At 46.2% G+C, this 23,930-nt stretch overlaps 1 protein-coding gene across 9 annotated transcripts in view; it reads left to right on the top strand.

Annotated features, from left to right (window-relative positions):
• The window catches only part of COBL (cordon-bleu WH2 repeat protein), a 272,457-nt gene that overhangs the window by 38,491 nt on the left and 210,036 nt on the right, over positions 1 to 23,930 (top strand). The window contains exon 1 of one of the 9 annotated variants that reach the window (XM_059934337.1): positions 1,233 to 1,411. The exons of the other annotated variants lie outside the window; for them this stretch is intronic. The gene's annotated coding sequence lies outside the window, so the exon portion shown is untranslated. Of the gene's footprint in view, positions 1 to 1,232; positions 1,412 to 23,930 lie in introns of those variants that run through there. 9 annotated transcript variants of the gene reach the window in all.

A 23,930-nucleotide genomic window follows, 5' to 3' on the forward strand; every position in this document is an offset into this window, starting at 1 on the left:
TTAAATGAATGAGTGAGGTGAAACTATGAAATGTTCTAAAAATATGCATTTACATGTATTTTGCAATCTTTAGATAGAGGGTCACACCCAGAACTCATTGCTTATGGTTTTCAGCTTCGGATTCTCCAAAATCAGCTAAGAACTTAAAAAGAATTTCGATCAAATCTGAGTGCAGTTTACAAAACAGAAATAGATCCGCAGACATAGAAAACATACTTATGGTTACCAAAGAGGAAAGTGGGGAGGAGGGATAAATTAGGAATTTGGGATTAGCAGATACAAACTACTATATATAAAATAGGTAAGCAACAAGATCCTACTGTATAGCACAGGGAATTATATTCAATATCCTGTAATAAACCATAATGGAAAAGAATATGAAAAAGAATATATATATATATGTATGTTTTGCTGTACACCGGAAACTAACACAACATTATAAATCAACTTCAATTAAAAAAAAATCTGAGTGCAGAACCCTCCTGGGACAGACACATTTTTTTTTTCCTCCTTAGTCCTTAGACTTTCCATCACCTAAGTAAACCAGTCATTCATTCATTCATAGCAACTTACTTTGTTTTCCTTAAACATCTATCTCAGGTTACACGAAAATAATCATATTTTGTCTCTTCACACTCATTACGTTCTGTAACATATTCTTTAAACAACATGATCAAAATAGTTAGGTCCTGCGGGGATAAGCAGTTTGGGGATAACAGAATCACCTCTTGGGTAGAGTATTCCCGAGCTGGCAGAACCGCAGTGAGCTGCTCACCAGAGGGCAGCCCACCAGCTCCAAGGACAGTCGTGTGTTTTCGAGAAAGTGCTGAAGAAACTGGATGAAAAGGCACCGGGAGAGTGAGGTTATAAAGCTGGCACATCCAGATCCCGAGGGCTGTGTGCCCTTGAAAGCCTTTTGGATTGTATCCTACAGGTCGGGTGTTGGCCCACTTTTCTGTAAAAGGGCCAGGTAGCACATGTTTTCAGGTTTTCGGACTGTATATCTCTGCAGGGGCCCACTCAGCACTGAGCTTACATACATAAGTGTTCAGTATGTGAAAAAACAGGTGTGGCTGGGATCCACTAAAGACTTATTATCTGATAAATAATGGACACTGAAATTTGAATTTCATGTAATTTCACATGCCGTGGAATATTATTCTTATCTTGCTTTTTTCCCTCAACCATTTAAAAATTGTAGAAAATATTCTTAGCTTGCTGACCACAGGAAAACACGGGACAGGAATTTGCCGACCCCTGAGATGGACCGTCCCTGCCGTCTGCGGCCGGAGTTGAACCAGAGGAAGCCAGGCCAAGTCCACTGTTGACACCCATTGTTAGTGTACCTGCTCCTGGACGTCTTCATTGTGGTCCGTCCTTTTTAAGGACCTGGATATAAGTCTCACAGAAGGTAGGCTGAGGGTCACGAAGTTGATCAGATCACAACACAGAGCTGTCTTTCCATCTTCTTGCTACTTGCTTCGCCATTGTTGGCTCATGCAAGAGGTTCTCAAAGTCTGCTCAGCGTCAACCAGGATGCCTTTTAAATATTCAGGAATCAGACTTTACTAGGGAATCCACATTTATCAGATGCCCTCTAGGTGGTTCATAATTTATACACCAAAGCTTGTGGACCAATGCACTGAACCCCCTGCATGGCCATGAACCAGACCTGTTGGGTCATCCCATGAGGATTTCTGGGACGAGGACGTCCCATGGATAAATGAATCCCATAAAGATAAATGGGATTTAGGTTGGTGCCAAGGAGGCCTGTCTATAGCTAATGAGCTCCCATAGTATCTCTACTGAAATAATTAAATTTTACCAAAAATTAATAAGACTTAAATCTTGGGATCACACATATACACACTCGCAGATTTCTCAAATCTGCTAGTCTTCTGTGTTTTGGTTTTTTTTCTTAAGTTGAACAATAAAATGCATGGTAGGCACATAGTAAGTATTGAGTAAATTGCCATCAGTTAATACTGAGGAAGACCTTTGGGGCTCAGATCTCCGTTTGTGTATCTTTCTTTTCTCTATTTATTTTTTCCCCTTTCAGCACCCTATTTTCTCTAAAAATACTCTCCCAGTAAACTCCAGTCTCACGACAGGATCTGACAACGGTTATTAACTTTACATCGGTATGTTATTTCTCCCCAGAATATTTGCGTTTGCATTATCTCTATTTATCCAACGACAAACACTGTCTCTTTTAGAAGTAAGCCAAGTGCAAGCAAGCCAGATGTTTCTGTCCGCTGCCAAAAATGCACCCTGCGTTCCCTGACCCTCTTTTCCCCACGAGACTCTGGAGAACAGTACTGGCACATAGTAGGCGCATCATACATGTGTGAATGAATGAGCATATTGAGGAAATTCAGTACTCTAACCAAGAATGTGCGTCTTTGGAGGAGATCTTGTTTTGAAGTCCTTCTGGAACGGAACTACTGCTATTCACCACCTCAGGGCCAGTGCTGGCTCTGAGCTTTGCAACACTGGGGCTGTATAAAGAAGCCTTTCTAGAGGAAATGTTTTCTCTTCCTCTCTTCTTAAAAGGGTGCATTTTATTTTGCTCCAAGGGAGCCGCATGTGCTCAGACGGGTGTCCGGGGGCAGCTACCATCCACAGGTTATGCTTGGCAACAGTGTTTCTAAGACAACACAGGTGCTTCCAAACCTAAGTCCATCTCGGAGGGCGTATAAATAGACTTCAGATGGAAGTGTGTGTGTTGGAGATATTTTGGTTCCTGTCTATTTTCCTGATTTGCTGACTTGATTAAATCCAGTTGGGGGAAAAGAGAAGCTGCACACCAAGGAGGCTTCTGAGGAACTCCTTCTGTCCTGTGTGGGTACAGCTGTCCACTAGCTTAGGGTTTTCTCTGGGGCTTTTTCCTACCACATCTTCATTCAGGGGCGACAGAGCATACCTTGTTTCTTGACCCAAGATTCCTTGATGGGGAGGGCTGGTAGAACTGTGAACATCTATTTTCTAACTGCATCTCGAAACAAACTAATAGACAGTGTCTATAAAGAAACTATAAAAATACTCTCCCTTTTCTGACTCTGGCTATCACAAAGTCAAAGATTATTATGGCGAGCCAGAGTCACAGTTGCATTTACTGTGGTTTAAGTGAAGTCTTGTCTGTTCGCCTGGAGGAAACCATGAAACAGAGGCGTGTGGAGCTCTGGGGAAGGTCTAGCCAGGTCTCCTGACCCTGAACTCCCATCCTGCCCTGCACGGCGAGCTGCCTGGACAGGCCCTGACCCCCTCCAGATCTGCACGCCTGCTCCTCTTCCTGGCCCAACTGCTCAGACAAGGGACTCGGTGTGTGACAGCATCTTGTCCCCCATGTCACGAGCACATGACAAGCCCTGACCTCCCTCCCATACTGAGCATCTCTCTCCTCCTTCCCTGGGGTCACTGATGTAGGACGTGACTTAGGATCCACTTGCTGTGAGGATAAAACTTCCTTCCTCCTGCCCCCCTGGGTTGCTTGGAGACACAGGACCAGCCTGAAGTGACACTGAGCAATTAGCTTGTCACCAAGCCACGGGCAGCCGGGTACCCCCTGCTATCTCGTGTCTGTGCTCCTACCCCCGGCTCACTCCGATCCCCCCTTACTCTTGCTTCCTTGGGATTTGCACCTAAACTCAAGCTCTGTTTTGAGGGGAACCTAAGACACCCCGTGTTCTTAATTCCTCATTTGGAAAAAGGGGTTATGATACACCTGCTTCTAGAGTTGTGAAGAGCCCGTAATTTTTTTTTTTTTTTGAGAGTTATGTTTTATTCAGCAGGGATTTTTAGGACTGCAAGCCCGGGAGGCAGAATCTCAAGTAACCCTGAGAGAACTGCTCTGAGGAGACGAGGGGGGAGCCAGGATATATAGGAGTTTTGCAACAAAGAAGAGCCCGTAATTTAAATGTATACGGCACCTCACACACAGTGAATACTTAACTTGGAGCTATTATTATTAATATTTCTTATCATTTTGTGAAAGTGTGATAGGAAAGGCTATTCTTGAGGAAGACTGAAAGTTCCGTCCATACTCTGCTGTCATTGGTAAATTCAGAGGACACTGCTTGGGCAGAGGTGCTGTTTCCTACAGGGAATGATTACCATGCTGTAGGCTGTACTTGGTGAATTCTCCTTTTGGACAGATTGCTAGGGACGTTGGCGCTGCTTTCTTCCATTCCTGGCTCTGTACCCCTTGATTGGAATAAAACCCCTGGTTGCATCCTGGGGGGATGAAGGAAAAGTTTCCTTATTGAGGATGGGCAGGAATGATGTCCCAGATGCCACACAGTAGACACCCTGCCCTCTGGGGAGGGAAGCGAGCTGTCCAGGTCATCATGTCGCTACCGCCGATATCACTTGCTCATTCTTAGAGGAGCAGAGGACGGGTGTATGTCCCAGCGTGCCTGCCTCATGATCCATTGGGTTTGGGGAAGGAAGTATTTAATTTTGGTCTTATCCTTTCCAAAGTTTTATGTCCGTGCAACTTCTGTAATGTTCACAGTACACTAGTAATGTGTGTCTATTTATAATAAATACACATAGAAAAATGGAGCCCCTGCTCCCAGCCTGAGTGGCTTCACCCTTGTGGCTGTCTTGCGCCCACCTTGCATGTGCACATCAGGAGAGCCTGGCCACTCTTCAGGCCGGGTGGACACCCAGACAGGGGCCGGGAGAAGGTCCTTTATGCAGTGATTTACAGCAGGGGACTGGGAAAGCCATCGTTAAAGAGGTAGAAATAGCCATGGTTTCAAAATTGCTTTCTGAAAAATCCTACTTAAGTAAATAAAATAACTCTTTATGTTGGAGGTTTTCCTTCAAACATTGACCTCTGTGTGGCCTCCAGCTTCCTGTGGAAGGAGAAATAGTGGCAGACGGAGATTTTTAAAAAGCAAGACGGTGTCTTGGCCACCTTTGGGGCTTATTCTAAGCACCTATGGAAATCCTGACCATTGTGCCATTTTATGTGTATATGTATATATATATATATATATATATAAATATTTATATTATATATATTATATATTATATATAAATATTATATTTATATTAATATATTATAATTAATTATAATATAATTAATTATTATATATTAATATATAAATATATATATATTTAAATTTCTAATCATGTTATTCAGCTTAGCTTTATAATAAGCCATGGGTTAAAAGTAAGAAGCAGAAGGGGCCCTGATGTTGAGATGTGAGTTAATGGGGAAGATAAAAAAGGGGCTCATTATACAAATTCGCCCTGTGACACTCCTCCCGAGACAGCTAAGTTGTGGATCCAAGTAAAAATGATATGTCTCTTGGTCTAAGCGTCTGTAAAACTGCAAGTGAGGGCTTCCCTGGTGGCGCAGTGGTTGAGAATCTGCCTGCTAATGCAGGGGACACGGGTTCGAGCCCTGGTCTGGGAAGATCCCACATGCCGCGGAGCAACTGGGCCCGTGAGCCACAACTACTGAGCCTGCGCGTCTGGAGCCTGTGCCCCGCAACGGGAGGGGCCGCGATAGTGAAAGGCCGGTGCACCGCGATGAAGAGCGGCCCCCGCACCGCGATGAAGAGTGGCCCCCGCTTGCTGCAGCTAGAGAAAGCCCTCGCACGAAACGAAGACCCAACACAGGCAAACATAAATAAATAAATAAATAAATAAAGTAGCTATTAATTAAAAAAAAAAAAAACTGCAAGTGAGAAAATACATATATGCTGCTGCTGCCCTAAAGCCTCTTCATTTTTTTCTTCCCTGGGGAGTAGGGACTGGCCTTACACATACTGCACTGTTTGTGCAGAAGTGCTTGCAAGTTGCAGCCGAAAATCCATTTCTCCCTTTGTCATTTAAAATAAGAGCCATTTGATCTTAAAAAACGGGAAAATATCAAACATCCAGTTCACAAGAGCAGTTTTGCCTAGAATACGTAGTTAAGTTTCAGTCTGCATTTCACCGAACATTTTGTTTCCATACAGAGAATGAAATAATACACAGAGAATGAAATAATTAATCACTTTGTTACTCATTTGCCCACATCTAAGTTGTTTCCCACAAAATGAAAACATGCTAACAGTATGCACCACTAGTTCCATAACAAGTCAAGATTTATCTTTATGTGTAATGAATATTTGTTAAGTATCATTTTCAGTGATCCCCAAGGGACTTGTCACATTGTATATGACTGTGAAAGAGGATTGTGAGTCAAATAAAATGCTGGGAAACGTGCATCCTTTGGGTCACATCTGGCCCAGAGCTGTGTCCTCACATGGAGGGGACATCGCGGGGATGGCTGCTGCTTTGGGATGTGTGGGTGTACATGCACCTGCGAATCCACTCTCGTGTGAATCCGCGTGCACCGTCGACCCGTGTGACTCTGAACTCCTGGTTGGAAGCAGCGAGCCTGGGCCGTGGGGGGAGGGTCACAGGCAGGCCTCCCGGCGCAGCCAGCTGTCAGGGAGCCCCGCACCCTCCTCCTTTCCTGGGCACCCCAAGGATGCCAGGGTTCTGCACGTGCATCTTGGGTCTTTGCACCGAGTTGAGTCCTGTTCCCGGGGCTGGCAAGCAGGACGTCTCCCCTCCACCTGCACGGAGCCCAAGGGCTCTGCCTGGACCTCGCTGTCCAGCCGCCGCCTGGGGTTCCTCCTGCCTTCACCTCTCGGCCGCCCTGCCTGCCCTTTCCCTGTTGGGCCGGCGCAGGGTTTGGGAGAGTGGCCCTGCTCTCCGAGCGCCCATTCCGTAGGTCTCCTCTGCCTTCACAGGGCTGCCTAATCTGTGACCCCTCGTGCCTTGTCTTTGACGTGGGGGGGGGGGGGGGATTGCAGACGCTGCTGGCGTCGGAAGCTGGAGCAGGAGCCTGTGACTGTCAGACCCAGGAAAGTAAAGGGAAGGGTAAGATGTTCCTCTGAGGCACCCTGCTGTAGATGGACCGCGCCCGGGTTTCCTGAGTGCTGCCTGTGGTTGTCAGGCACCTGACCAATGTCATGTGCCTTTCCGGGCAACTTCAAGTTGGGCACAAAAGCTGGGATGACCTGCCAGTGATGGAGAGCCCTTCCGTGCACCCTGGGCCTGGAAGGAGATAGGAGAGGCCTCCGGCCAGTCCAGCCCCACCGTTGGAAAACGTCTGTCTGCCTATCTATCTACCTACCTATCTATCTATCTATCTATCTATAGATCTAAGTTTGTCTCTCTGTTTGTATATCTTTCTATCAATCATCTATCTATGTCTGTCTATCTGTCTAAGTCTGTCTGTCTGTCTACATCTTTCTTCTGTGCATCATCTATCTATGTCTGTCTATCAGAGGGAACAGTGTAATGGACCCATCACGTCCCCTTCAACACAGCGTATTTTGTTTCATCCTATGCCCCATGCACCCCATCTGCGGTGTTTTGATGTTACCACCTCAACGTACAGTTAAGAGCATTTGGTTCATTTTGCTTCAAGTTTTAGGAATAGCTTTTTTAAACTGTATTTCCTTTCACGATTATGTGAAACAGCTGCCTTCACAGAGAGTGCCCTCGGTCTTGGTCCGGCTGCAGAGTTCCTCCACTGCGAGACCCTATCATGGTCTGTGTAAACTGCCTCCTAGGGATGGACGTTGAGTGTTCCTGCTGTCACTGTCATGAGCCGGTCCCCACAGAACTGCCTGTGTGCACGTCCCCTCCTGCCCCGCACTTTAATTCTGAGAATCCGAGAACCTGGGGAAGGTGTCATTTAGACCCACAAAGCATCTTAGGGCGGTTGGGCTCAGACAGCCCCGCATGGGGACCCCAGCTCCGTCCTTGACTAGTCACGTTGTTGCTGAACAGCAGTTCACCTCAGTCTCATCTTTTATAAAAATGGGAGTAGTGCACCTCCCTGTGGGGTGCTGCGAGGGTGAAACGCGGAGCTGGGTGCCGGGGCCCATGTCACATGGCTCAGCATCCCCGAAACACCGCTCCTCCCCTCCACTCCCCTCCCCTGGTCTGGAACGGGACAGCGCTTGCTGTGTCAGAGGGCTTCTGCGCAGGGAATCCTTACAGATGTCTGGTGGTTGCCAAAAAGGCACTCAGTGACACTGGGACTGTGTCACCAGCAGCAGTGCGATCCAGCCAAACTGGTCTGCCTGGTCCTCTCCTGGCCCTTAAACCTGCAGGCAGGCCAGGAGCTGAGACCTGTTACACCTGGGGATGCCTTCCTCCTCACAGTGCTGGGGTTTCACCTGAACGCACAATTTACCGGGAGAGCGGGGACCTCTAGCTGCTGTGTGGAAAGACATTTAGGCCAGTTTACCTTAAAAAAAAAAAATGTTTCTTCTTGCCATTATGAACAATTTTTCCCAACTCATTTCCAGCATCAGCCCCTGTTACCCTTAATCCTTAAACCTCCAAGTAGTTGGAAAACATGCCGAAGTCTTGACTGCATGACTCCTTCAAGATGCTCTTGGGGTGGTGACATGGGCCTGTCTCATGGGGACGGGTCCCCCGTGCAGTGTAGACCTGCAGCAGACAGGAATCTAAGCCGGGGTCTAGAGATGGGGGTGTGCAGATCAACTCTGCCCCCTTCTTCTGTGGCCCAGATGGAAGCGTGACTTAGTGGACGTGGCCCAGCATAGAGGGCAGCTGGCTCCTGGGGACGGGCTGTGAGACCACATACCACGTGGTGCTGGGAGAGGCAGGAGTGGACGGGTCTAAGGGAGCTCGCAGATGCCCTGCAGGCCGCCCCTCGGCACCCACCCCGTGTGGACACGCCGCATGCTCCCTGCGTGGCCCAGGCCTCTCCGTGGTCCGTGGGGCGTCCGTTCTGGCCCAGGCCCTCGACAGCTCAGTCCTGGCCTTGCCTCGAGCCTCAGGCGTTTCCTGGGCACTCTCCCATGTGCGCCGTGGCCAAAAATAATATTTCAACCATCCTTATCCCATCCTTTAGCCTCCCGTTTCCATCAGTGTTCCCCCGAGTGCAAAAGCCCCACGGCGTCAGGTCTGTACATGTCCCGGAGGCCCTGGTAGGGGCTCTCTCGGTCCTCCCCGAGCGAGGGCCGGCTTCTCTTCATCCAGGTCCCAGGACGGACCCCCCCCATCACTCGTTAGCATCTGAACACACGTTTATGCTTCAGTCACTCTGCTCCTTGTGTGATGGTGAGAAGGAGCTGGTCCCCACTGCGGACCCCAGATGCCCTGATTCCCCGGATCCTTCCTTGGCCTCCCCACCCCCGGTTCTCCTCACCACCCCCCGCCCCCGCCCTCCTCTTCCATTTACTCTGTCCTCCTCATGTGCAGTCGGCGTGACCCGCGGGGCCATCCTCCCTGTCAAGCAAGGGGGGGGTGGTGTGTAAGTCACCATGAATTCCTCTAATCACTTCTTACCACGTCAGCTTTCCTTCCTAAATACTTTGTCACATTGACACTTCTTTAGTTCAGACAAAATCAGCCCTGGTGTTTATGGACGTCTGTAGCACTTTCCTAATTCTGGTCTCACCTTCATGCATGCATTTAATAGCTATTTATTGTGGACATGGTAGTCCCTGGTGTCTTATACCTGGGATACAGCCGTGAACGTGGTAGGCAACGCCGACGTGTTATGTTCCAGCCGGGGAGATAGAGGGTAAATACGTAAGCCTACGTCCTTCGGGGGTGATAACTGACGTGTCACAGAGAGTTGTCAAGGGCTGCTGTTTGGATGAGCTGGCAGGCAAGCGTCTTTGAGGAGGTTTCCTCGCTCACAGAGCTCAGTGAGGGAGCAGTGAGCCACGCCAGGGTCAGGGCAGCACGTGCAGATGTCCTGGGGCGGGGCTGTCCTAAGGTTTCCTTTACAGATGCAGGAAGGCAGTGGGTGCGGCTGGGGGGAGCCAGGCTTTGGGGAGAAGGGCAGGAGGGGAGGGGTGGGAGCTGGGTGGTGTGGACCTGCGTGTGGATCTTTTCTAGAGTTTATGGGATGCCCTCAGAGGGTGCTGAGCAAAGGCGGGATGTGCTCTAAACCCACCCTGCTCACACCTCCAGGGAAGTCACAGCCAGAGGCGAGCGCCGTCTAGGTACCGCCCTGCCTGGAGGCCTCCGTGGGGTGGTGTCCTCTGTGGGATGACGTCCAGGGTCCTGTGCGGGGTCCCTGCGCCTGGGTGCGCAGTGTTGGCGCCCGGCCACATCTCCCTGCAACCGCAGCTCTCCCCACGTCCAGCCGTGCTTGTCTTCTCCTCCCAGCCTGTCCCTGCCGTGGGCTGGGTGCTTCTCTACCCGGCTCTTAACACCTGCTCCGCCAGCACCTCCTGCACGGCTCCTGCAGCCACCCTCCCTCCTTAGGCAGAAGGAGCTGATACTCTTTTCTAAAAAAATGTCAAGTTGTATTTATTACCTTTCCCCCCTTTATTTATTTTTAAGTGAAGCATAGTTGACTTACAATGTTGTTTTAGTTTCAGGTATACAGCAAAGTGATTCGATTATACATACATATAAAAATCTATTCTTTTTCAGACGCTTTTCCATTATAGGTTATTATAAGATATTGAGTATAATTCCCTGGGCTATACAGTAGGTCCTTGTTGTTTATCTTTTTATATAGAGTGGTGTGTATATATTAATCCCAAACTCCTAATTTATCCCTCCCACCCTTTCCCCATTGTTAACCATAAGTTTGTTTTCTCTGTCTGTGAGTCTGTTTCTGTTTTGGAAATGAGTTCATCTCTATGATTTTTTTAGATTCCACATATAAGTGATATCATATGGTACATGTCTTTCTCTTTGTCTTACTTCACTTAGTATGATCATCTCTAGGTCCATCCATGTTGCTGCAAATGGCATTATTTCATTCCTTTTAATGGCTGAGTAGTATTCCTTTGTCTGTATGTACCACCTCTTCTTTATCCATTCATCTGTCTATGGACACTTAGGTTGCTTTCATGTCTTCGCTATTGTGAATAGTGCTGCAATGAACATTGGGGTGCATGTATCTGTTTGAATTATAGTTTTGTCTGGATATATGCCCAGGAGTGGGATTGCTGGATCATATGGTAGCTCTATTGTTAATTTTTTGAGGAACCTCCAGACTGTTCTACATAGTGGCTGCACCAAAGTTACATCTGGAGCTCCAAGGGCACTTGGTGTGACCCTTGGTCATGGCACAAGCCTGTTGTTCTAGTAAGTGTCTGTCTGTCTGTGTCCCATTAGCAGGGAAATTGCACCAAGAAGGGACCACGTCATCCTTGGTTGGCATTACCCAGATTCTACCCCAGAGACCGACCCATGGAAGAGAAGTAGTGAATGTCATTGGAGTAAGGGAATTAAGAAAAATCAGGCACTCTCTCTCCCTTTTCATTTCATGCAAATTTTAGATATTACACAGTTCTATAAATAAGATATACAAGAGCCATTTCTTTTAGATGTTTGAAAATACTGTATTGGTTTTTAACTGTTAAAGAATTATACTCTTTTAAATATAACATACTATCTTCATTTGTTTAGGATAATAAATTCTAACTATTTTTATTGAGTAAAAGCAGTGACTGAAAATGTTGTTTCTCGTTATAAAAATACATTTCAAAGAGAGCTATCTTATTTCCAGGAAAAGTAATTTCAAAATTAGCAAATAAGTACATTATATTACAGGTAAATAAATAATGCATTTCCTTTGTTATATCAAATACACAGTGTCCTGAAGGATTAGTTTTAAAGTTTAATTTCATTAATCAACATGTTTCTCATTGATTATTGATGCCTAACTGAAAAGCTTTTCTTATAGGAATAGAGAGGGGGAGATTTGATCAGATGTGAGTGGATTCTTAGTACTTTTGTTAATGTATATATTTTTCTTTAGATCAAGTTACTTTGCTAAACACTAAAATGGCTTCCATTACTTTGCTTTCATATTTTGTATAATTAATGCCAAATATTAGCAACATTTTTTGAAGACATAATTTTAACTGAAATATGTGTTATCTATATGTTTTATACATGTGTGTACATTATAGATTTATCTATAGTAATCCCATAATAAATAATTGGTTGAAAGCATATTCAACCAAAATATCAAGTTTATAAGCCTGCCTTTCCTGTAAGGAATAAACCTTTGCATATTGCTTAGAAGTATTCTGGATTTACCAAATTAATTCCCTATTTCATAAAACATTGGTGGTGCTTTAGATGTGCCATCTTTTATCCTCGATCAAGCCAACCCAGAAGGCAGGTGCATATGAGACTGCCTTGTTTGGACTCTGAATGGAATTGGACCTTGCTTGGTGTCAAGGTATATGCTTTAGTGAGGGGAGGAGCAGTTGCTGGAAAACTGTTAGGGTGTTTTTTCAGCGTGTCGTTAGGGACACAATTCACTTTCAACACTGTATTCTCACCATGAGGTCCTGCAGAAAAGTGGTCTTCCAGGTCCACCTGATTTGGGACATGGAACTTTGAATCTGGCTGTGCTTGCCATCTTTACTGTGCCCACGGGGAAGCTCAGAGCCTTGGCTGGCTACTGTAGAGAGCTGAAAGGGACCCGGCATCCTCATCCTTGTTTAGGTTCTGTTCTTCTGGCCTTCCTCATCCCCTCTTAAAATCCTGTGTGTGTTATGTACAATATAGTGAATGAACCAGGAGAGTCAGTGAAGGAAACCTTATCTCTGCTAAGGTCCTGTATGTGGAGTCCCAGGTTGATGGAAAGCAGTGATCCTTCACTTTACACAATAACGCAGGGAAACAGGACGTCAGGAAGGAAATATTTCTGAGTTAAACAAGGCAGTGAAGTAATACAGCTGCTCGTTAGAGCACCTGTTGTCTTTTTAGCAGTTGGGGACCTTCCTCCAGTCCCATAACGCCTCTGAGCTTTCCCTTCCCTGCTAGTCTGTGGGGATGGTCCCCACTCCTCCTGGGGTCGTCCTGAGCGCGGAAGACACTGGAAACCATCCGTGTGCTGGGGAGGGTGCACACAGAAGGGCTCCCTGGGGAGATGAAGGTGAGTCTGATCCAGGTGATGCTGCTGCTAGCGGGCCAGCGCCCCTGCTTCCTTTTCCGGGGGATTCTAGCTTCTCCAGAAACACGCAGAACCCTGTTGGTGTGGTCACTGCCTTTCCATCATGCTCTAAGATTGGCTGCTGCCTGCGAGACATTGTGTGCGCTGAAAGGCCCAAAGAGTGGGCTTTTCGGACACACAAAGCCTTGCTTGTGGCACAGAGAGCTGGCTTTCAGAGGTCCCGAGGAAAGCATGGCTGGAGGGGGCTCCTGCAGGGAATTTCATGGCAAGACCTTTTGTGCCTCAGCGTCAGCCCTTTGGTTCCCTCCAGTATATACAGATCGAGAATGCTCATTTGTTTGAGTCCTGGAAAGTCATACCCAGGGCGATCTGGAGCGGGAGTCAGTTTGAATGGCTGGAGTCCTGGGTGCGCTGCCTGGGAACACTCCCGCCTTTGTGCTTGGACCCGCTGGACCGCTGCCATGAAATCCCGGGGTCTCAGCTAAGCCGTGCAGCCCTCCAGAGCGCATTTCAGAGATCCTTTTCGCTGCGGGTGTGTCAGAACGAGGAGTAAAAATAGCTGCCAGACCCTGGGGGCGGAGATGGCTACGTGCCGGCCCTGGGGTCCAGGCCACTGGCCGCCTTGATGCTGCAGTGTCTACACAGCGTGGGCCGTCCTGCTCTGCAGGAGCTCAGGGGACAGAGCAGGGACTGGGCCATGATCGGGGCTGGCCAGCTGAGAGAGGAAACCTCCCAGGCCAGCGTTGTTCCCCAGTTGGTGTAGGGACAATCGTGCCCACCTTCACGTGGGGTAAATTTCACCAGATGACATCGGCCGAGTGCCTGGCTCCCGGCTGCCAGGTGTGCTGTGAGCCCCTCCGGCCCACCCTGGAACCTGCGGGCCATGTGTCCTTGCAGCAGGGAGGAGATCTCAGCGGGGGTGGGGTTCCCTGGTCCAGCCCCCGCCATCGCCAGAACAGGCTCAGAATTCTTGTCTGTTCTCTTCCATGGCTGAGCCCGGGCCCCACCAAAGCTCTGGCACGTTACTCCATGGGTCAACCTCTCATGAGGATGACAGGCAACTGGTCTACCCTCAAATCAGTGCGTCCCTGGACAGTGCCACTTATTACTGTTTTCTGTCGTCTGTCTGGTTGGTAATCACGTGGTGAAGAGGAGATGCAGGAAAGGCCACAGCATGGCTGTGTGACTCTTTCCCCGGAGAATGATGTGTGGAACTCCACTCGAACTGGCTGAATGTTTGCTGTACACCCAGCGGTGTCCCGGGCAATCTTACAGACATTTTCTCCCCTAGCCCTGACCGTAGTACGAGGTAGCTAGGCTGATCCCTCTTTTAATTACATCTTGCATCTTAAACATTTATTTTAAAGCCAAAGAATCTGGCATATGCTAAATAGCAGGGTCAGAAATAGAATAAAATATTCAGATTGATTCAGGCTTCACATGTAGGCAACACTTTAATTTCTTATTCGTTTTAAGAAATATATGTTTGGCTAACAGCTAGAACTATCCACAAGGTACTTTTTAATTCGGGGCGGGGTGAGATGTATGTAGAGAGATTGAAGTCAGTTACAAGTAGTAGCCTTTTAAATATGGTTAGAGCTTTTAAACATTACTCAAGGACAGAGAAAGTATTAGACCAGCCACCTTTACCGAGGTCTGAGGACAGTCATTAGAAAGTGTAAAACAAATTGAGGTCAGCCTCCCAAGGGCTGCTTGGTGTTTTCGCCTTACATACACCACCCCCCCCCCCCCCATGAGGTCAGATGGTGGCTTTGATGTTTGTGAATGGAACAGGGTCACAGAGATGACTCCGTCTGGCTGACAGACTCATGAGAACTCAGTAGGCCACTTTCTGGAGAATTCTAGGCAGTCGGAGTTTCTAGCATCTAATGTGGAAGAGTCATGGAGAGGATAATTTCCACTTGATTCCTCAAAGAAGGGAAAAGGGGGATGGAGGGAAAATGGCAGGAGACCCAGGGTTACACGTGGTATTATTAGGATTCTGTTTGAAGCTTGGACAGTTAGTTTGTTTTGATTTGACTTAATTCAAGTTGCACATTAGATGTTGAAGTTATTGTTTTGTTTGTGTCTCCATTTACATAAATTAACAGTGTATTTTCTCTTATATACAAGTTTGCGTTTAGTTCCCAATTTAACACAAATGGTACTTAATTCCACAATGGAAGGATTACAGTTTAATCACCAGAAATTATATGCCTCCCATCCTGCCCTTTTGTACAAAAAAGTTATTCACAGTCTCACATCATCTATTGAAATTACTTTGTATCAGCACCCGCCCACCCCAAAAAAAAGGAAAGGGAAAAATCATTATGAACTGACATGGAGCAATTCCCAGTAATCATAGTGAAATGAAAAAAACCCATGGAAACCATTCATGGTGTCCTACCTTTTGTGTAAGAAATAAGGGGAAATGAGGGTACACATACATTTGCTTTCTTTGCAAAAAATTAAAATAGCAGGAAGGATGAAAGTATGTGGGGATGAAGTGGGTAACATAAAAGCAGGAGTGAGACTTTGTGAATGTTCCTTTTTATGTGGTTTTGATTATGAACCACAGAGTGTTTTATGTATTCAGAGAACAAACTAGTATCAAAGAGGAAAGAAGGAAATCATAAAGTCAAATAGAAACAGAAACGAATGAGCCTAACTCCATAAATTTGGTAACACAACCACCCAGAATAAAGACTTTATTCTGATAATTTTTGAACAGAGTTTTCTGACTATATGTCTTTAGTGAAATATATATTAAGAACAAAAGAAGTGGCAAAAAACTTGGGGCTTTAGCTAGTTCAATTATAGTTGATAGTGGTGTTGCTTTTGTAATTCTGAAATGATTTTGTAGCTATTGCAGGACAGCGCAGAAAAATCAAATGTATTGATGTTATTGGGCACTGAGGTTGTAGGTGAAGGAGGAGAGGGCTACATGTGGTATGAATATTCTCTCTCTCTCTCTTTCTCTCTCTCTCTCTCTCTCTCTCTCTATATATATATATAGAGAGAGAGAGAGAATATATATGTATATACATACATGTATACATCACTGTTTTTACATATACAAATACATATGTATTTATATGCATAGGTATATGTAACAGTTACACTAACTATACTTTCCAACAGTTACACTGTACTTTCCTGCAGAGATCCTTGGAGCAACAAATTATTACAGATATTAAGCAGGATAATCTGGTGCCAGAAAGCAAGAAAGTAGTCAAAGACGTATGGAACTATGTCAAAAAAGACCCCAGAGTTGGCTTGATGGACCTTCTACTGACAAGACTAATTATAGTAATAGATGACAGTGTATTCAATTTAAAAAATTCCTAAATTCATAGTGTTACTCGAAGAAGAGAGAAGGGAGAAATGTCAGCTGAATAAATTCAGAAGAAACAATGCATTTAAAACATCTCCGTTTTGCCACTTTGAAGCAGGTAAGGATCACGAGGGGATGCTAAAATTGCTGGGTGAAAGTTTGTGGGACAATTGGGTGTGCACACATCCTCCGCATGGCCTGCTACTTACAAAGGGAAAAGCGTCACTTTGCAATGGGGCAGTCTGGGGACGAGGCCCTTAACCTAGTGCTCATAACCCAGCTCCTCCAGTACTGGGACAACCTGACGTCATGTGCCTCCTCGTGTAATGCCATGGGAAATGATCAATACTCCTCTGTAGCATTTTTGCCAGGACAGTTTTTCATCTGAATCTCATGATGAAGAAACAATAGGACATACTGAGAACATTCTTCAAACAACTGCAGTGAAGTCCTCCACAGAATTCAATGTCATAATTGTAAAAGTCATGTGGAAATGCAAGGGACCCAGAATAGACAAAACAATCTTGAAAAAGAACAAAGTTGGAGGACTCACACTTTCCAATTTCAAAACCTACCACAAAGCTCCAGTAATCAAGCCAGTGCAGTCAGCCATACGGATAGACTTAGAACAATGGAACAGAATTGAGAGTCCAGAAGTAAACCCTTACATTTATGGTCAGTTGATTGTTGAAAAGGGTGCCAAGTCCATTCAATGAGGAGAGAATAGTTTTTCAACACATGGTATTGGAATAACTGGATAACATGCAAAAGAACAAAGGGGGATCCCTTACTTACATGACACACAAAAATTAAGTGGATCATACACCCAAATGAAAGAGCTAAAACTATTAAACTCTTAGAAGAAAACATAGGAGTAAATCGTTATTGGTCTTGGGTTAGGTAAAGCCTTTTTAGAAATGACACCAAAAGCACAAGCAAAAAAAAAAAAAATTAGATAAACTAGGTTTCATAAAAATTTTTAAAATTCATGCTTCAAAGACTACCATCAAGAAAGTGAGACGACAACCCACAGAACAGGGGAAAATATTTGCAAATCATACAGTTGAGAAGGACTTGAATCCAAAATATATGGAGAAATCTTACAACTCAACTATAAAAAGATAAATAACCCAGTTGAAAAATGGCCAGAGAATATCTGCAGACATTTCTCCAGAAAAGATGTCCAAATGGCCAATAAGCACATGATAATTTGCTCAGTGTCATGAGCTATTAGGAAAATGCAAACCAAAACCACAATGAGATAACCACTTCACATTCCCTGGGATGGCTGTAATAAAGACAGACAACAACAAGTGTTAAAGACATGGAGAAATTGGAACCTTCAGACATTGCTGATAGGGGTGTAAAATGTTGCAGCCACATCGAAAGATGGTTTGGCAGTTCTTCAAAATGTTAAACATGGATTGAGCATCTGACACAGCAATTCCAGTCCTAGGTGGGAACATAGGAAACCATATGTCCACACGAAAAAATGTACGCAAATGTTCATGGCAGCATTTTTCATCATAATCAAAAAGGAGCAGTGATAAATTTGTAGGCACAAACGGCTTTGCTCTGGTCATCGTGAAAGCTACCCGGGGGGAGAAGTTCTCTGAGTGTGTATCCCCCTGTCACCTGCTGGCTGGATACAGGCTGGTGCTCTTTGGAGAGGGGAGAGCTTTGTGCATCAGCCTGCCGGTCCGTGGAGGCTTAGGAAGGGAGTGTCGACCCTGCATTTCATTTTATTTTAATTTAATTTTGTTTTGTTTTATTCTATTCTATTTTACTTTTTTTTTTTTAAAGGAATTCCTTTATTTTATTTATTTATTTATTTATTTTATTTTTGGCTGTGTTGGGTCTTCGTTTCTGTGCAAGGGCTTTCTCTAGTTGCGGAGAGCGGGGGCCACTCTTCATCGCGGTGCGCGGGCCTCTCACTATCGCGGCCTCTCTTGTTGCGGAGCACAGGCTCCAGACGCGCAGGCTCAGTAGTTGTGGCTCACGGGCCCAGTTGCTCCGCGGCATGTGGGATCTTCCCAGACCAGGGCTCGAACCCGTGTCCCCCTCATTGGCAGGCAGATTCTCAACCACTGCGCCACCAGGGAAGCCCCTATTTTACTTTACGTTACTTTACTTATTTACTTTACTATTTTATTTTAATTAAAAATTTTAATGTAATGACTTACTTTATGTTATATCATTTTATTTGAGCTATGATTGACATGAAACATTGTATTAGTTTTAGGTGTACAACATAGTGATTTGATATATGTATACATATTGTGAAATGATCACAATAATGAGTCTAGTTAACTTCCATCACTGCACGTCATTATCGTTTTTTTTCTTGTGACGAGAACGTTTAGGATCTACTGTCTTAGCAGCAGTTCTGCATTTTACCTGATGTTCCTCTCCTGGCTGGTGGGGGGCAGGGTGCAGGTCCGGTGACCGGGCAGTGATCCCTGGGAGCCCCGTCATTGGCTTTCTGATGAGTGAAGGAGCCTCATCAGGGCGGCGACAAGGGGACAATAGATTAAAGCTCTTACTGAGGGCAAAAGTCAGAGCATAGAAAGGGAGAATCAGAGCAAATAAGGTGGTGAAGAAATGTGCTCTGCTTTCAGCAGGAAGTTACCAACTTTATTACTTTAGGAAAACAGTGTAAAAGGAGTGGCATTGGAATCCTGTATGATGTAATTCAGATGATCTGCCATTGAAGAATTTAAGAAAAATTCATCTCAGGAGCCCTCACTCCACCCTCTGTTAAAGCATGATTCTTTGTGTAAAAATGCATTTGCATTGTTGCCCACACCTAAGTTGAGACTATCTCTAAAATAAAGATAATAACCTTTATCAAATTTGTCTGCAATATTTTACAAAGTTTGCATGGGAACATCAACTGTTTTTGTTGTCAAACTTAAATTTCAGGAATTTACATAATATTTACACTGAATTCACATTCAGCTTTTTGGGCATCTGTCCTGCTGGAAGGGTGATGACGGAATTTCCAGGATGCCTTGTACTTTTCTTGTTTGTTGTTTTCACCTCACTCCCTTCCCTATCAAAGCCTGTCTCCTGGGACACCGCGAAACCTGCTTTTCGGTTTGCAGGTCCCACGTCTCCCGATGGACAGGTGTTTCTGTCACCACCTCCCTGACTCGTCACCTGTCAGAAGTAGACTGAACATCGTCCTGTATCTGAATCTGATACGGGACATCCATTAGAGATAAGAGATAAATGGTTGGAAAGTTGCATCATTTCAATGTATTAGATAGGTACAAAAGCAGACTTGGGTAAATAAATACTATTTTAGAAAAGGACCTATTCAGAATGAGTCTGAATCAACTCAGTTTATCCCAGTATATCTTGCAAATCTTAGACCACTGAGGATATTACTGAAAAAATCAGCTTGGAAAAGTGAGCTGTTTTCAAGGAGGTAAAGGTTGTAAAATTTCTCTTAATTAAATTTTTATTTAAGATACTTCTGTAGCCTTTGGCATGAATCGAATGATTTTCTCCTTAAAAGCGAACCTACTCACTAGGCAGCATTTTTGCGTCTATGGCCATTATTCTGTCTGAGGCTTGTTGTACTTGTTTGTAAAAACCTTCCTGCAGTTAAAACTATTTTTCTAATTCTTCTAAATTTAAACTCTTACTTAGATATGTGTAGAGACTTGGCTAAGTTGAGGAGTCTTAAAATGGGTATAAACTGAAGGGGAGATATTCCCTATTGGTAAAACAGATGAAAGTTTACCATGGGCGTTACACGCTTTCAAAATACGCATTTCTAGACTCCCCTCTCCATCTTGTGTCATCGGCTGAATGTGAGGTGAGTAAAAAGAGTGGACAGTTGACCTACAGCCCCCCTGAGAGAACCTTGCCAGACCAGGCCTCCCGCAGGGCCTGGGCATGTTTGTGGAGGACTCATCCCTGGGTCAGGGGCACACTGCTGTTCTCACCTCCTTATGCATAAGGATGCTAATTGAGCAGAATTTTCCCATAAAATGAGGGGCCCTGTTTCTATTACAAATCAAGGGGATAGAGCAATATTTCTTAACACGTATGTTTGGGGAAACGTAACCATGTCATAAACAGAAGGCGTATTGTAGGAGTGTATTCATTTTTCTTTACATTAAACTCTTGTCTGTTTGATTCAGGGTTACCATTCTGTGTGCAAAGCCTTAAAAGAAACTTAAAACAACCCTTTTGGTCTTATTTCAGTAGTAATTCAAGTGACCAGTCAGTACTGGAATAATTTCAGTAGGGTCCATTACAGTACCAGAACCAACCTAGCCAGTTATTTACCAGAGCAACGCAGAACTTTTAGAGATCCACTCTGAACACGTCAAGGAGGAAGACATACACAGTCCCAGAAATGCCCTCATCCTTTAGAAGACGGAGGAGAACAAGCCTCGTCCATGGCAAGATTCACGGATGCTCCCCAAGACCACCGGCCCCTAACTGTCCAGCTGTGCAATTTCATACACTTTCCTCAAAAAAAAAAAAAATCTGCCATCTCTTCCATCCAGCCAACTCATTCTGTCTCAAGGTTTAGAATTTAAAAACTGAATTCCTATTTCCTTTCCACTTTGCAGCCCTCCCAAGGGAGGTATAATCGTATCTTGTCATTTATACCTTGCTAGAAAGAACCAGGGAGGTCTCAGACCAAAGGCAGGTTTTGATAGTTGAGAAGGCGGGGAGAACCTGATCCCACCGGGTCTGGATAAGAGGAAGACGTGCACCACGGTGAAGGCAGGGGCCCTGAAACGACAGGGACGTCCTGCAGGAGCCAAGTTCACCCTGCAGGAGCTGAGGCCCAGGTGTTCTGAAGCCTCGCCTGCATCGGTGGCCTCTGTCTTTCAGGTGTGAGGTTTGTGGGTTAGCGTGGCTGGTTAGAAGGAGGGGATGCTTCAGCCTCAGGAGGGGAGGGCACCTCTACCACAAAACTCAGAAGGTGTTCAGAGTTTCAGCTGGTCACAAAGGTGCTGAGTCCAGAGGCGTGAAACGCTTGGTGTTGGCAGAGATGCTGGCCCAGGCTTGAGGGAGATGAATTGTCTGGGCCCTAAAGCTTGGGACTCAGCGGGTGTCTCCTCTGGGCCTTGAATAGAGGACTAGACCATTGCATTGATCAAAGCACTCAGCTTTCCCCACGTGAATTGAAGCTAATCCTAAAGTCTGACTTCTACACACCATTTCAGTTTAATAAGTTGCCACTTTGTCCTCAAGCAGCAGCCACTGATGAACTATCGTTGCCTATAGATAGCGCCAGGTCAAGGGTTAAGAGAAAAACATTTATCCCCTGCAACTAACTGGCCAAGAGCTTGTCCTGCCAGCTAAGTCTCCAGTTGTTTCTGTTTTGTCCCTGCTTTCTGGAAAAGTACTTACTTTCTTTTGCCAGGTAATCCACTGGTCAGTATGAGGAGTCAGTGCTTGAAAAGGCTCTCAAGCTCCCATAAGAACCTACCTTATCAAAGAAACTGTGTACTCAAGAGTGCAGTTCCCTGAGAGCCAGCAAGTGCGATCTGCCTGAGTCAGGGGTGTGTGATCCATTGTGTCCCCCACACCCACCCCTCCCCGGACGCCTTTGTCCAACTCCTCAAGGCCCAGTGAGTAGAGGTAGCTGGCCATTGGGGTGTTGGTCTGCCGCCCGGCCCTGGTCCTAGCGCTCCTCCCCCTCCCGCTGGGGGCGCCGCTGGATCTGAAAGGCCAGCCATGCTGACCCTGGGGAGATGGCCGCACCTTCCCAGGGCAGAGGTGAGGTGAGCATCCCGCTTAGCTCCAGGGACACCTGAGCCTGCGCTGGAGTGGCCTATCTCCTCCCGTTCCTGAGGCCTCCCTGCACTTTGCTACCAGCATCCTCACTTGCAGCTCGTGGCCCTGGGCGCTTTCAGATCACCTTCCTCTCGGCTCCCGGGTGTGACCGCCCGGGGTTGGGTTTGTATCGTCTCGGGGGGTCTGGTTTGGGGGACTGGACTCTGCCTGTTCCTGCGGTTACGTCCCTGCCCCCGATATTCGGGCCTTCAGAGAGCTCCCCACTTCTGTCGTGTTAAAAACCCACCTTTAACTCACACCAGCCGAGAGGTGGAACGACACAAGTGTCCGTCGGGGACGAATGGGTGAATAAAATGTAGCCCGTGCCTGCAGTGGGGTGTTATTCAACCTTAAAAAGGAAGGGAATTCTGGCCTCGGCTACGACACGGGTGAACCTTGAGGACATGATGGTAGCCGGTCACAGAAGGACAAATGCTGTACGAGTCCACTTATAGGAGGTCCCCGGAGGAGTCAGACTCACAGAGATGGAAAGGAGAATGCAGTGGGCCCGGGGCTGGGGGTCGGGGGGAATGGGGTGTTTGTTAGTGTTTAGTGGGGACAGAGTTTCAGTTGGGAAAGATGACAGAGTTCTGAAGGTCAGTTGCCCAATAACGTGGATAGACTTGACACTACTGGTTGTACCCTTAAAAATGGTTAACGTGGTAAATTTCATGTTATGTGTATTTTACCGCAAGTTAGAAAAACAACCTTTAACAAACCTTGATTATCTTATCCTTATTAACCAACAGTGATAGCTGGTGCCTATGGGGGGTGTTATGTGCTGTGGAGCAGGGTCCCTTCCATGTGTCATTACCTCTGTGCACTTGGTACCCAGAACTCCATGCAGAGAGACGTCGGACATCTCACTGAGACTGTGCTGCTGGCCGCCTAGATCCGGGATGTGAGCCCAGGCTCCAGGCTCCAGGACCTTGCTGAACCCCCAGATGTGCTCTTTTGTCTCTGTGTGCCTGGGACCTCTGCTCGGCTTGCCTCTGTCTGTGTCGCATTTGAAATGAACGATTCTCTCCCTCCGTTTGCATGAGTGGTCAGTATCCAGACTGCCCTAGGAGAGCTTCTCAGTGGGATGTAGCCCACCAGGTAGGATAAATGGATGGTGAGCACAAGAGGGATAAAGGATGCCCTTTTTCATTGAAATGAAGGAAAAATTCTTGTACGATGGATGAACTAGTCTGTCTGCGGGAAATGGCCCTTGGCTGCTTTTGAAGGTATAGATGAAGCGTTTCTATGGAAGGGAATGGGTTTTTGGGCTGTTCTGCTAGGACCAGAGATACCCACTGGCCACGTGGTACCCGTTCAGGGACTGAAACTGCCCTGGAGTCCAGAAGCGGTCCCCTTGCTCTGATGGCCTCGGAGGAGAGACAGCAGGGTTCCCTGATGTGCTCAGTTAACGTAATATTTGGGGCGAGTTCCTTAGCTTGACTGACTCTCGCTTTCCAAATACCTGCTCAGAGCCCTGGAGGAAGGCTTAATGAGGACACCAGAGGAAGAGCCTGGAGTATCTTAGGCACAGAGTCAGTGTGGGAGGGGAGCCTGCGTCACAGCCCAGCCCTGCCAGCCTCCCTGGTCATGGGCACAGTGACGTCCTGTGCCCTTTGGTTCAAGTTTTATGACGCGAAAACCTTGACAATCCCAAAGCCACCTTCCCCGCCTGCCAGCTATTTGGGGAGTACACTGCACTTTGTCTTTTAACAATTTCCCGGTGTAGTCAGCTATGTCTCATGTCATTTCAAAAGGATCACTGTAAGTGGAAACGAGCCATCTGCAGAAATAAGCCCATTGGCTTGTTCCAAGCTTTGGAAGAAATCTGCAAGTAAGGAGGTCTGTTTCTGAGTGATCGCAACGGTA

This window comes from Balaenoptera ricei, chromosome 9 (assembly GCF_028023285.1).
Source record: "Balaenoptera ricei isolate mBalRic1 chromosome 9, mBalRic1.hap2, whole genome shotgun sequence".
NCBI lineage: Eukaryota > Metazoa > Chordata > Mammalia > Artiodactyla > Balaenopteridae > Balaenoptera > Balaenoptera ricei.